The sequence below is a fragment of the Rhineura floridana genome, chromosome 22, assembly GCF_030035675.1.
Source record: "Rhineura floridana isolate rRhiFlo1 chromosome 22, rRhiFlo1.hap2, whole genome shotgun sequence".
Lineage (NCBI taxonomy): Eukaryota > Metazoa > Chordata > Lepidosauria > Squamata > Rhineuridae > Rhineura > Rhineura floridana.
In genome coordinates this window covers 20503838-20518052 of record NC_084501.1, presented here as the reverse complement: position 1 = coordinate 20518052, position 14215 = coordinate 20503838, and positions in this window count along the sequence as shown.

Genomic DNA, 14215 nt, shown 5'->3' with positions numbered 1-14215 from the left:
GTATTACAGCCCGGAACGGGTAGCGGGACGTGGTCTTCGGGGGCGGTTGGGGACTTACGGCGTGCCCCGCATTCCGTCGTGTGGGACTGGTGAATTTGGTGGGCCTGGCTGGCCGGGAAGTCGCAGTTCCGGGCTGTTTTACGTTGAAGAGTATTAGAGCCCGGAACGGGTAGCGGGACGTGGTTTTCTGGGGCGGTTGTGGCCTTACGGCATGCCCCGCCATCTGTCGTGTGGGACTGGTGAATTTGGTGGGCCTGGCTCACCGGGAAGTCGCCTTTCCGGGCTGTTTTACGTTGAAGAGTATTAGAGCCCGGAACGGGTAGCGGGACGTGGTTTTCGGGGGCGCTTGGGGCCTTATGGCGTGTCCCGCGTTCCGTCATGTGGGACTGGTGAATTTGGTGGGCCTGGCTCATCGGGAAGTCACCGTTCCGGGCTGTTTTACATTGAAGAGTATTAGAGCCCGGAACGGATAGCGGGATGTGGTTATCAGTGGCGGTTGGTGCCTTACGGCGTACCCCGTGGTCTGTCGTGTGAGACTGGTGAATTTGGTGGGACTGGCTGGCCGGGAAGTTGATGTTCCGGGCTGTTTTACGTTGAAGAGTATTAGAGCCCGGAACGGGTAGCGGGACGTGGTTTTCGGGTGCGCTTGGGGCCTTGCGGCGTGTCCCGCGTTCCGTCATGTGGGACTGGTGAATTTGGTGGGCCTGGCTCACCGGGAAGTCGCCGTTCCGGGCTGTTTTACGTTGAAGCGTATTAGAGCCCGGAACAGTTAGCGGGACGTGGTTTTCGGGGGCGCTTGGGGCCTTACGGCGTGCCCCGCGTTCCATAGTGTGGGACTGGTGAAATTGTTGGGCCTGGCTGGCTGGGAAGTCACCGTTCCGGGCTGTTTTACGTTGAAGAGTATTACAGCCCGGAACGGGTAGCGGGACGTGGTCTTCGGGGGCGGTTGGGGACTTACAGCGTGCCCCGCATTCCGTCATGTGGGACTGGTGAATTTGGTGGGCCTGGCCTGCCGGGAAGTCACCGTTCCGGGCTGTTTTACGTTAAAGAGTATTAGAGCCCGGAACGGGTAGCGGGACGTGGTTTTCGGGGGCGGTTGGGGCCTTACGGCGTGCCCCGCGATCTGTCGTGTGGGACTGGTGAATTTGGTGGGCCTGGCTCACCGGGAAGTCTCCGTTCTGGGCTGTTTTACGTTGAAGAGTATTAGAGCCCGGAACGGGTAGCGGGACGTGGTTTTCAGTGGCAGTTGGGGCCTTACGACGTACCCCGTGCTCTGTCGTGTGAGACTGGTGAATTTGGTGGGACTGGCTGGCCGGGAAGTTGATGTTCCGGGCTGTTTTACGTTGAAGAGTATTAGAGCCCGGAACGGGTAGCGGGACGTGGTTTTCGGGTGCGCTTGGGGCCTTACGGCATGTCCCGCGTTCCGTCATGTGGGACTGGTGAATTTGGTGGGCCTGGCTCACCGAGAAGTCACCGTTCCGGGCTGTTTTACATTGAAGAGTATTAGAGCCCGGAACGGATAGCGGGACATGGTTTTCAGGGGCGGTTGGGACCTTACGGCATGCCCCGCCTTCTGTCGTGTGTGACTTGTGAATTTGGTGGGCCTGGCTCTCCGGGAAGTCATCATTCCGGGCTGTTTTACGTTGAAGAATATTAGAGCCCGGAACGGGTAGCAGGACGTAGTTTTCGGGGGCAGTTGGGGCCTTATGGCGTGCTCCACGTTCCGTCGTGTGTGACTTGTGAATTTGGTGGGCCTGGCTCGCCGGGAAGTCGTCATTCCGCGCTGTTTTATGTTGAAGAGTATTAGAGCCCGGAACGGGTAGCAAGACGTGGTCTTCGGGGGCGGTTGGGGCCTTACGGCGTGCCCCGCATTCTGTCGTGTGGAACTGGTGAATTTGGTGGGCCTGGCTGGCCGGGAAGTCACCGTTCCGAGTTGTTTTACGTTGAAGAGTATTAGAGCCCGGAACGGGTAGCAAGACGTGGTCTTCGGGGGCGGTTGGGGCCTTACGGCGTGCCCCGCATTCTGTCGTGTGGGGCTGGTGAATTTGGTGGGTCTGGCTGGCCGGGAAGTCGCCGTTCCGGGCTGTTTTGCGTTGAAGAGTATTAGATCCCGGAACGGGTAGCGGAACGTGGTTTTCGGGGGCAATTGGGGCCTTATGGCGTGCCGCGCGTTCCGTCGTGTGTGACTGGTGAAATTGGTGGGCCTGGCTGGCCGGGAAGTCGCCGTTCCGGGCTGTTTTACGTTGAAGAGTATTAGAGGCCAGAACGGATAGCGGGATGTGGTTTTCGGGGGCGCTTGGGGCCTTACGGCATGCCCCGCGATCTGTCGTGTGGGACTGGTGAATTTGGTGGGCCTGGCTCACCGGGAAGTCGCCATTCCGGGCTGTTTTACCTTGAAGAGTATTAGAGCCCGGAACATGTAGCGGGACGTGGTTTTCGGGGGCGGTTGGGGCCTTATAGTGTACCCCGCATTCCATCGTGTGGAACTCGTGAATTTTGTGGGCCTGGCTCACCGGGAAGTCACTGTTCCGTGCAGTTTTACGTTGAAGAGTATTAGAGCCCGGAACGGGTAGCGGGACGTGGACTTCGGGGGCGGTTGGGGCCTTACGGTGTGCCTCGCCTACCGTCCTGTGGGACTGGTGAATTTGGTGGGCCTGGCTGGCCGGGAAGTCGCCGTTCCAGGCTGTTTTGCGTTGAAGAGTATTAGATCCCGGAACGGGTAGCGGAACGTGGTTTTTGGGGGCAATTGGGGCCTTATGGCGTGCCGCGCGTTCCGTCGTGTGTGACTGGTGAAATTGGTGGGCCTGGGTGGCCGGGAAGTCACCGTTCTGGGCTGTTTTACGTTGAAGAGTATTAGAGCCCGGAACGGATAGCGGGATGTGGTTTTCGGGGGGCGTTGGGGCCTTACGGCGTACCCCGCATTCCATCGTGTGGAACTGGTGAATTTGGTGGGCCTGGCTCACCGGGAAGTCACTGTTCCAGGCTGTTTTACGTTGAAGAGTATTAGAGCCCGGAACGGGTAGCGGGACGTGGTCTTCGGGGGCGGTTGGGGCCTTACGGCGTGCCCCACGTTCCGTCGTGTGGAACTGGTGAATTTGGTGGGCCTGGCTGGCCGGGAAGTCGCCGTTCCGGGCTGTTTTATGTTGAAGGGTATTAGAGCCCGGAACGGGTAGCGGGACGTGGTTTTCGGGGGCGGTTGGGGCCTTACGGCGTGTCTCGCCTACCATCGTGTGGGACTGGTGAATTTGGTGTGCCTGGCTGGCCGGGAAGTCGCCGTTCCGGGCTGTTTTACGTTGAAGAGTATTAAAGCCCGGAACGGGTAGCGGAACGTGGTTTTGGGGGGCTGTTGGGGCCTTTCGGCGAGCCTCGCGTTCCGTCGTGTGTGACTATTGAAATTGGTGGGCCTGGCTGGCTGGGAAGTCGCCGTTCCGAGTTGTTTTACGTTGAAGAGTATTAGAGCCTGGAATGGGTAGCGGGACGTGGTTTTCGGGGGCGGTTGGGGACTTAGGGTGTATCCCACGTTCTGTCGTGTGGGACTGGTGAATTTGGTGGGCCTGTCTCACTGGGAAGTCGCAGTTCCGGGCTGTTTTACATTGAAGAGTATTAGTGCCCGGAACGGATAGCGGAACGTGGATTTCGGTGGCGGTTGGGGCCTTACGGCGTGCCCTGCGTTCCGTCGTGTAAGACTGGTGAATTTGGTGGGACAGGCTGGCCGGGAAGTCACTGTTCCGGGCTGTTTTACGTTGAAGAGTATTAGAGCCCAGAACGGGTAGCGGGACGTGGTTTTCGGGGGCGGTTGGGGCCTTACGGCGTGCCCCGCGTTCCGTCGTGTGGGACTGGTGAAATTGGTGGGCCTGGCTGGCCGGGAAGTCGCTGTTCCGGGCTGTCTTACGTTGAAGAGTATTAGAGCCCGGAACGGGTAGCGGGATGTGGTTTTCGGGGGCGGTTGGGGCCTTACGGCTTGTCTCGCCTACCGTCGTGTGGGACTGGCGAATTTGGTGGGACTGGCTGGCCGGGAAGTTGATTTTGCGGGCTGTTTTACGTTAAAGAGTATTAGAGCCCGGAACGGGAAGCGGGACGTGGTTTTCGGGGGCGGTTGGGGCCTTACGCCATGCCCCGCGATCTGTCGTGTGGGACTGGTGAATATGGTGGGCCTGGCTCACCGGGAAGTAGCCGTTCCGGACTGTTTTACATTGAAGAGTATTAGAGCCCGGAACGGGTAGCGGAACGTAGTTTTCGGGGGCGGTTGGGGCCTTACGGCGTGCCCCGCGTTCCGTCGTGTGTGACTGGTGAAATTGGTTGGCCTGGCTGGCCGGGAAGTCGCCTTTCTGGGCTGTTTTACGTTGAAGAGTATTAGAGCCCGGAACGGGTAGCAGGACGTAGTTTTGGGGGGCGGTTGCGGCCTTACGGCGTACCTCGCTTTCCATCGTGTGGAACTGGTGAATTTGGTGGGCCTGGCTCACCGGGAAGTCGACATTCCGGGCTGTTTTACCTTGAAGAGTATTAGAGCCTGGAACGTATAGCGGGACATGGTTTTCGGGGGCGGTTGGGGCCTTACGGCGTGCCCTGCATTCCGTCGTGTGTGACTGGTGAATTTGGTGGGCCTGGCTCACCGGGAAGTCGCTGTTCCGGGCTGTTTTATGTTGAAAAGTATTAGAGCCCGGAACGGGTAGTGGAACGTGTTTTTCGAGGGCGGTTGGGGCCTTACGGCGTGCCCTGCGTTCCGTCGTGTGTGACTAGTGAATTTGGTGGGCCTGGCTCACCGGGATGTCGCCGTTCCGAGCTGTTTTACGTTGAAACGTATTAGAACCCGGAACGGGTATGGGACGTGATTTTCGGTGGCGGTTGGGGCCTTATGGCGTGCCCCGCATTCTGTCATGTGGGACTGGTGAATTTGGTGGGCCTGGCTCACTGGGAAGTCACCGTTCCAGGCTGTTTTACGTTAAAGAGTATTAGAGCCCGGAACGGGGATCGGAACGTGGTTTTTGGGGACATTTTTTGCCTTAGGCCATGCCTCCCATGCAGTCATGTGGGACTGATGAGTTTGGTCAGTCTGGCTCGCTGGGAGGTTGCCGTTCCAGGCTGTTTTACTTTAAAGAGTATTAGAGCCGGCAACAGGGATCGGAATGTGGTTTTGGGGAAGTTTTGTGCCTTAGGGCGTGCCTCCCATGCAGTCGTGTGGGACTGGTAAGTTTGGTGGGCCTGGCTCACTGGGAAGTCGCCGTTCCGGGCTGTTTTACGTTAAAGAGTATTAGAGCCCGGAACGGGGATCGGAACGTGGTTTTCGGGGACATTTTGTGCCTCAGGGCGTGCCTCCCATGCAGTCGTGTGAGACTGGTGAATTTGGTGGGTCTGGCTCGCTGGAAAGTCGCCGTTCCAGGCTGTTTTACATTAAAGAGTATTTGAGACCGGAACGGGTATCGGAACGTGGTTTTCCTGCACGTTTTGTCCCTTAGTGCGTGCCTCCCATGCAGTCGTATGGGACTGGTGAATTTGGTGGGTCTGGCTCGCTGGGAAGTCGCCGTTGTGGGTAGTTTTACGTTAAAGAGTATTAGAGCCCGGAACGGGTATCAGAAAATGGTTTTTGTGGACGTTGTGTGCCTTATTGCATGCCTCCCATGCAGTCGTGTGGGACTGGTGAATTTGGTGGGTCTGGCTCGCTGAGAAGTCTTCGTTCTGGGCTGTTTTACGTTAAAGAGTATTAGAGCCTGGAATGGGTATCGGAACGTGGTTTTCGTGGACGTTTTGTGCCTTATTGCGTGCCTCCCATGCAGTTGTGTGGGACTGGTGAATTTGGTGGGTGTGGCTCACTGGGAAGTCACTGTTCCGTGCTGTTTTATGTTAAAGAGTATTAGAGCCCGGAACGGGTGTCGGAACGTGGTTTTCCTGGACGTTTTGTGCCTTATTGCGTGCCTCCCATGCAGTCGTGTTGGACTGGTGAATTTGGTGGGTCTGGCTCGCTGTGAAGTCGCTGTTCCGGGCTGTTTTATGTTAAAGAGTATTAGAGCCCGCAACAGGTATCGGAACGTTGTTTGCATGGCGCGGACATTTTGTGTCTTATTGCATGCATCCCATGTAGTCGTATGGGACTGGTGAATTTGGTGGGTCTCATCCAGAACCACGCCAAGGTGAATGGCATCCTGGAGGCCTTCCGTGCCTATGGGCGCAGCTCGGGTGCCGGAGTCAATCTGCACAAAAGCTTCGCCGTAGAGTGGATCCGGGAGGGCGCCGGCGTGCCACCAGCCTGACCACGCAGCCTCTGACAGACATCCTGGCGGACAAGGTGGGTGAGGCGGCCGAGCGACCGGACCAGCTGCCGGCCAGAGCGGCTGCAGTGGTGGAACACACCTCCAGCTTAGGAGTTAGATTCTCACTGGCCCACGGGGGCAGCGGCTTATGGGAGTGAGAGTGCTGGGTGCAGGCCATCGATGCTCGCCTGGACCTGTGGCGGTGCTGGTGGCTGGGCACCTTCCAAAAAGTGGCCTTCCTGAAGACCTACCTGTACCCTATCGCCATGGCCCTGGCCAGAGTCTACCCTATCCCGGAGGCCCTGCTCCAGTGGGCAGATTGCTTGGTGCTTCACTTCCTGTGGGGGACTGTCCATTTCCCTCAGAGCCAAGCGGTAGCCTCCCGCCCTCACGAGCAAGGCGGCTTGGCATTGCCAGCGCTGGGTTTGGCCTGCTTAGCGGAGTTTCTTGCCCAAAACTTTGGCGCCTGGCGGGATTGGGAAGAAGCCGCAGGAGCAGTTGCGCAGGGAGGGGGGATGTTACCACCACCGCCGCCAGCCTGGGTGGCTGCCTTCGCCTTGGGATGGTGTGACATGGCATGGGCGGAGAATTGGTGGGACGGGGACCAGCTGGCCTTCCACGTGTCGCCTGCTTGGCGGGTGACTGTGCCGGCCTACCTCGTTCCGGTACTCTCAGCAGTAAAGCAATGGGTGGCCCACGCCCCATGGGTCAGGAGCAGCCCACTCTCTGGCCGCCAGCTGCGCTGTCATCTGTACTGGCGCATGGTGGAGGAGCTCCTATTTCATCCCAAGGCGGAGCATCAGGCCGCCCGAGTTGACCTGTCCCCATATCTGCAGGAGAGCCATTACCCGATCCCCCTCTTCCGGGAACGGCGGGTTCCGCTCTGCATGTGGGATATTCATTGGCGGTGGTACCATCGGGTGGCGGACGTCGTGGCAGCCCGGCCATGGCTGTTGGAGAAGGCCCAGCTATGGCAACGGCTCTGGTGCGCTGCCAAGTGCCAAGTGGTGGGGATGGTGCTGGTGGGCGGGGAGCCTCGAGAGACCGTGCAGCATGTGGTGTCTGCCTGCCCTGCCGGTTTGGAAGGGGCTGGCTCAGGCACTGCGCTGGCCAGGCCTGGCCCGTCAGCACTGGGAAGCGGTGATTTCAGGGGAGGAGCAACCAGGGCTCAGGGGTCCGGAGCGGTCAAGGGATGCCCGGGGGCAGGGGTGCTGGCCGGTTCCGCCCTCCACCCTCTGCCTTGTCAACCTCACTGTTCTGGGGGCCCTATGGGGGGGCGCCGCTGGGAGTGGATCATGAGGCGGGAGAGCATGCCGGAGGGCACGGTGTGCTACATCCTGGCCTCCCTACAGCGACTGGCAGGCTATGAACGGGGGCGGACGCCATTGGGGCATTGGACCCACCTGTGGCCCTGGATGACGGACGTCCACCCACCCATCACTTGAACTATGGCCTGTAAGCCTCCTGGCCCCCATTTCTGGACTTGGGCTACTGCTTTGTGGACTCTGGCCTTTGGGCCCTGGACATTGTATATATTTCTTCATTTCTTGTATATATTTCTGCACTTCTTTTTGGACTTATTTCTGTTATTGGATTTGGACCTTAAACATCAGCTCCCAGATTATGGACTTTGGACTGCTGCCTCTGGCCCTCAGACTCAGTGCCCGCCTTGGGCTGCTGGATATCGGCTCCTGGACTGGCCCTTGGCCCTTGGACTTTAGCATCCTGGACTCTGGCCTTGGATGTTGTTCCTGTGCTGAGTACTTTGGGGGGTACTTTGGGGGGTTAATGTTGTTGTTGTTGATTTTGATTTTGATTTTTTATTGTTGGTCTCGAGCTGCATGTGTAGTGGCTGAGTACCTTTCTTGTAGTACGGCTTATATTCAACAAAAAATTTCATACCTAAAAAAATAAAATTTCATACCTAACCCTAACCCTGACCCTAACCTTGACCCTCACCCTCACCCTCACCCTGACCCGTCAAATGATGCCCGAGATCTGAAAGGGCAGAAAAAGTGTGCGGAACCTGTCTCCCTGCTCTAGATTCTGAACAATCTGCAGAAACCTGAGTGCAGCTCAGGAGAGGAAAAATGGCAAAAAATGTGAGCCGCGGGGTCAGGATTTTTTCAAAACAATTAAAAATGTCCAAAGTGTCTCAAACTCCTGTCAAATGATACCCGAGATCCGAAAGGGCAGAAAAAGTGTGCGGAACCTGCCTCCCTATTCTAGATTCTGAACAATCTGCAGAAACCTGAGTGCAGGATTTTTTCTTTTCTTTTTTTTACAATAATTTTTATTCAAATTTTCATAAAACATAGAAAACAAAATCATAAAACATTCAAAGACCAAAAACAAAACAAAACAAAAATGATTAAACAAAAAAAAATAAAATGTTGACTTCCCATTTGTCACATATCAAATCAGTTATAGGTCTACAATATATAACAATCCTGTCTCTTAAATCATATTATAAAATCACTTTCCTCCAGTAGTTATCTTAATTAATCATCAAATCTCATAAACATTACTTTATTCTTTCCACAAAAAGTCAAAGAGAGGTTTCAATTCTTTAAGAAATATATCTATCAATTTTTCTCCAAATAAACATGTCAATTAATCCATCTCGTTAATAATTATAATAATCTTATTGTCATAACCATAGTCCAAATAAACATTTCGATTAATCCATCTCATCAGAATCTGTTAGGTCCAATAATTTCAATAGCCATTATTCCATTATCCCTATTAATTCCATCTTCCATCTTCAATAGTCCTGTTAAGTCCAGTAATTTCAGTGTCCAATCTTCCATTATCAGTATTCCATAATAATCTTGCTGTTGTAGCCATAGTCATATAATAAGAGTCTGATGGGAATTTCCTCTATCCCAAATATTTTCTTGCCATCCATTCTGAATAAGTTGCTGAAATACTGTTGTAAAGTCATATCTGTGTTCTTCTTTTTTACAAAATGCACTGGCTCATCTCTTAAGAGTTTTTCCATTGTCACATGGCTGCAGTTAATTCCATAGATTTTCTCTATATCAAGCTCCATCACATCATTCCAGTCCAGAAGATTATCCAAGTCATTGATAACTTTATCTCTAATATCTTCATTAATTTCTTCAGAGATAACATTAAATTCCAAACAGTAGATTTTATTTCTAAAATCCATAAACTCCAGATCTTTTTCCAATTCCACATTTGTTCCAATCTCCAGGGCTTGTATCTTCCCTTTATTTTTTCTTTTCTCATCTCTGATCTCATTCTCCTCTTTCACAGGATCCCCTATTTCTTTAAGCTCCTGCGTCATTTTGCTCAGTTCAATTTTCAGCTCCTTACTACCCTGTCGCAGGGTTTGTTTCGTTATCTCAATCTCATCCATTATTTTCTGAAACATAATTACTTCCAGATTCTCAGCCACTTTCTTGATTGCCATTTTTAAAACCACGAAAACAAAGCAAAACAAAAATAAAGAAGAACCACTTCTTATTTCAGCAACAATTGGGTTAATATTCCAGGCTTGATGACATCACAGTATAAACAGAGCAACCTGCCTTATCTCTCTATGTTCAAGAATGCAAAACAAATTTAGTTCCCAGCATCAAAACAGTTAGTGGCGTCGTGAAGAAGCAGATTCGTCAAAATAAAATAGACCAAAAAGAGAATAGTCCCAGACAATATAATATTCCTCGGAATAGAAATCAGGAATAGAAATCCCTCTTCTGTTTATTATCTTTAGAATGCACTTCCAGGACAGCTTTTTGCGACAGAAACAGAGATAAGCTGTTAATTTCGTGAATAACAGAGAAGAGCTATATCTCACCCAGAAGTTGTCCAAAGCCGATCAATCTGACAAATCTCCTTTTGCTGCAACAATTTAAACCAAGTAAAAAAAATAATAGAAAGAAGGGTGCTTGCCTGTTAGTCCGTTCTCTCTTTAAAGAAAAGATAAACGTATCGCTTAAGCAGATAGAGCTTGTTAGGAAGTCCGTCCGGCATTGTTGGCTGGACCTTATCTCATAAATTAATGAAATCCAGTCCTCCCAACAAAAACAGGCTTTGAGGTTGATCTCTACGTTTCTCCCTGCCCGGGAGAAATTTCATCAGTCAAAAAAAAAAAAATGTTCTGACTGATTTATATCTGAATAAGCTTCTTTTGAGGCGGGAGCCCGTCCCAAAAGCAGGCGCAAGCGAAGTCACCCTTCCCGGAAGTCAGACGAGTGCAGGATTTTTTCAAAAAAATGAAAAGTGTCCAAAGTGTCTCAAACTCCCGTCAAATGATGCCCGAGATCTGAAAGGGCAGAAAAAGTGTGCAGAACCTGTCTCCCTGCTCTAGATTCTGAACTATCTGCAGAAACCTGAGTGCAGCTCAGGAGAGGAAAAATGGCAAAAAATGTGAGCCGCGGGGTCAGGATTTTTTCAAAACAATGAAAAGTGTCCAAAGTGTCTCAAACTCCCGTCAAATGATACCCGAGATCCGAAAGGGCAGAAAAAGTGTGCGGAACCTGTCTCCCTGCTCTAAGTTCTGAACAATCTGCAGAAACCTGAGTGCAGGATTTTTTCAAAAAAATGAAAAGTGTCCAAAGTGTCTCAAACTCCCATCAAATGATGCCCGAGACCCAAAAGGGCAGAAAAAGTGTGCGGAACCTGTCTCCCTGCTCTAGATTCTGAACAATCAGGAGAGAAAAAAAGCAAAAAATGGCAAAAAATGTGACCCGCGTGTCATGAATCCCTACCGTCAAGGCACAGGGATCATGCGTCAGACCCAAAACCCACCCTTAGGGAAAATGGGACTGGAACCGAAAATACCACTTCACCCTTGCCAAGGCTGTGTACGCTCACAACAACCCTGCAAGGTAGAAGGTAGGCTGCCACCACCCCTGTTGCTGGTCCACTCAGAGCCAGGGGATCTCTGAGCCCAGAAAATAGGTAAATCCAAGATCCTATAAGGCAAGAGCCACAGTTACACTCCTTGCCAGGAACCTCTGGTTAACACCTCAAATTAGAAGTAAGCTTTGAACTTCTTTTTCCCTCTTTGGTAGTTACGTGACTGAGAATGGCCAAGGTACTGAATCCAGAACCACCCCTTCTCTCAATGAACACACCAGGTTAAATAGAAGTAGCTTTATTAAATATATAAGTGCACAAAACATATAGCAGCAAGTAATCCTTTAAGACCGTTCACCCAACAGGGGTTTAGGTACAAATAAGAGAATTCAAAGACACAACAAGAAAATAATAACCTTTCTAGTCTAATACTCACACATGAGGTAGATGGTTGCAAAGGCTTCTCTCCTAAGAGAGGTTGGCATCAGAACAAGAAGAATGGAACCCTGCATAGTTGCCTTCCATAGGCAACACCAGGGAAACCAGGAACACTTTAGGTCAACTTCAGGGAACGAAGGCTAGGGGGTTTCAGTCCTATACTTAAGGAATAGAATCCTAACGGTCCAAGATTAATTGACCAATCAGGAATTGGCTGATGTAACCTTCTTCTAAATGTTTCTCACCTTTTCGCGCCATTCAGGCCCCCCTCCCAACAGTGTTTCAAACTGCACAGGCCAAGAATGACCTTGAATGCCAGGCACTTGCTAATCAGCACAGATAACCAGGTGCAGCTTGTTGAGGCTTCTTCTAACCGTCTTCAGCTGGAAAGTGAAACTCAGAATAGTGCTTTGTCAGAGGCCTGTCTTTTCTAACTGTAAATCAATACAATACAATACAATATCTTTATTACGGTCAAAGACCAGCCAGAGTATACAAAATGTAAAAAATACAGAAGGGAGGAAGAAACAGTTTTTCCTTAATAACTTTAGAGTATAAGTGTTAGGTTTGTAATTACATTTTATATTAAAGAGAGTAGCACTTATAGAAACTAAATAACTAAAAAATTTAGTTTTCAGTGATTTCTCTACAATTAAAACTATTGTAGAGAATTTGATGGTATTAAAAGTTTTCTGGTGCGAATTGCTGCTGCACAAAAGCTAGCTACCTTTAGTGTGACCTGTTGAGACTTGTCTGCTAGAAGGTAGTCAGTTATCATTTTTTCATCTTTAGTAGGGATTTGGTTCAGGATTGGAACTAGGAGCCTAGTACGCAATTCATGATAAAAAGAACAGTAAAGTAATACATGGGTGACTGTTTCTACTACATCGGCACCACACGGGCATACTCTATCAGAGTAGGTAATTTTCTTATACCTACCCTGTAAGAGGGCTGATGGCAATACGTTAAATTTTGCTAAAGTAAAAGCCCTCCTGTATCTAGGGACAGTTAAATTAAATAGATAGCGGGGGATGGAGAATGGAATTAAATTGTAGCCAGAATTAGGGGCAGGTGTCATCCTCATTAGGTGATTTTGGCATTCTATATCGTGTATTCTTTGTTGGATCTGTGATTTTGCTTTTATAAAGCCCCATGACAATATTATAGATATAGAGAACCCTAGAGAGGCTATTTTATCTGTTCTAACTGTAAATCTCCCAGAAATTCCTTGCTTGAGCCAAAATATTACTTATGAGATTTTTAATAACTCATGAACATATACAAGTTCATGACACCACGGGTCAGGATTTTTTCAAAACAATGAAAAGTGTTCAAAGTGTCTCAAACTCCCGTCAAATGATGCCCGAGATCTGAAGGGGCAGGAAAAGTGTGCGGAACCTGTCTCCTGTCTGCCTGCCTGCCTGCCTGCCTGTCTCTCTCTCTCTCTCTCTCTCTCTCTCTCTCTCTCTCTCTCTCTCTCTCTCTCTCTCTGTCCATTCATCTGTCTACCTGTCTCTCTGTCTGTCTTTTTGTATGTCCATCCATCTATCTGTCCATCTGACATTCTGAGCATCCATCTGTCTGTCCTTCCATCTGCCTCTCTATCTGTCCATCCATCTGTCTGTCTCTCTGTCCCTCTCTCTCTCACTTTCACTTTCTATTTCTGTCTGCCTATCTGTCTCTCTTTCTGTTTCTCTCTCTCTCTCTCTTTCTTTCTGTCTGTCCATCTTTCTGTCTAGCTGTCTGATTCTCTGACTCTCTGTCTCTCCATCTGTCTGTGTCTGTCTGTCTGTCTCTCTCTCTCTCTCTCTCTCTCTGTCCATCTCTCTCTCTCTCTCTGTTTCTAACCCTGTCCTTGACCCCAACTACTAACCACTAACCCTAAACCCTGATCCCTAACCCTAAACCCTGACTCCCTAACCCTAAACGCTAACCCAATCCCCCATACCAAAACCCCAAAAGAAACTGTTACCTTATAGAAAATGCACACAATTGCATAACTTGTCCAGCAGATGGCAGCAGAGTTCCTTACTGGGTTTTGCTCAGAGAAGCAAGGCGCATGCAATACCATGATTTGTCCACCGCATGGCCGCACAGCTCCTTACTGTGTTCCACTAAAGGCTCCATAAATGTATGGAGTGAGAAGTGTCAGATGTCCAAGCTGCATTTAGAAAAGGAAGAGGTACCAGAGATCATATCGCAAACATACATTGGACAATGGAACAGAGCAAGGAATTTCAGAAGAAAATCACCCTGTGCTTTATAGATTTCAGGAAAGCGTTTAGATCATGAAAAACTATGGAATGCTTTAAAACAAATGGGGGTGCCACAGCATCTGATTGTCCTGATGCGCAACCTATACTCTGGACAAGAGGCTACTGTAAGGACAGAATATGGAGAAACTGATTGGTTCCCAGTCGGAAAGGGTGTGAGACAGGGGTGTATTTTATCACCCCATTTGTTTAATCCATACACAGAACATATCATATGGAAAGCGGGATTGGACTAAGATGAAGGAGGTGTGAAAATTGGAGGCGCTTGTTCCACTTTTACGGCGGTTTTCGCTTTACAGAGGGGGTCAGGAGCGTAACCTGCCGTATGAGTGGGGCCCTACTGTACTGTTTTCCCAGCCAAACTAAACATAGTCACTTCAATGGCTTTCTCTTATTGCAATTTATTGCTGAACCTTTCTGAATAACCTG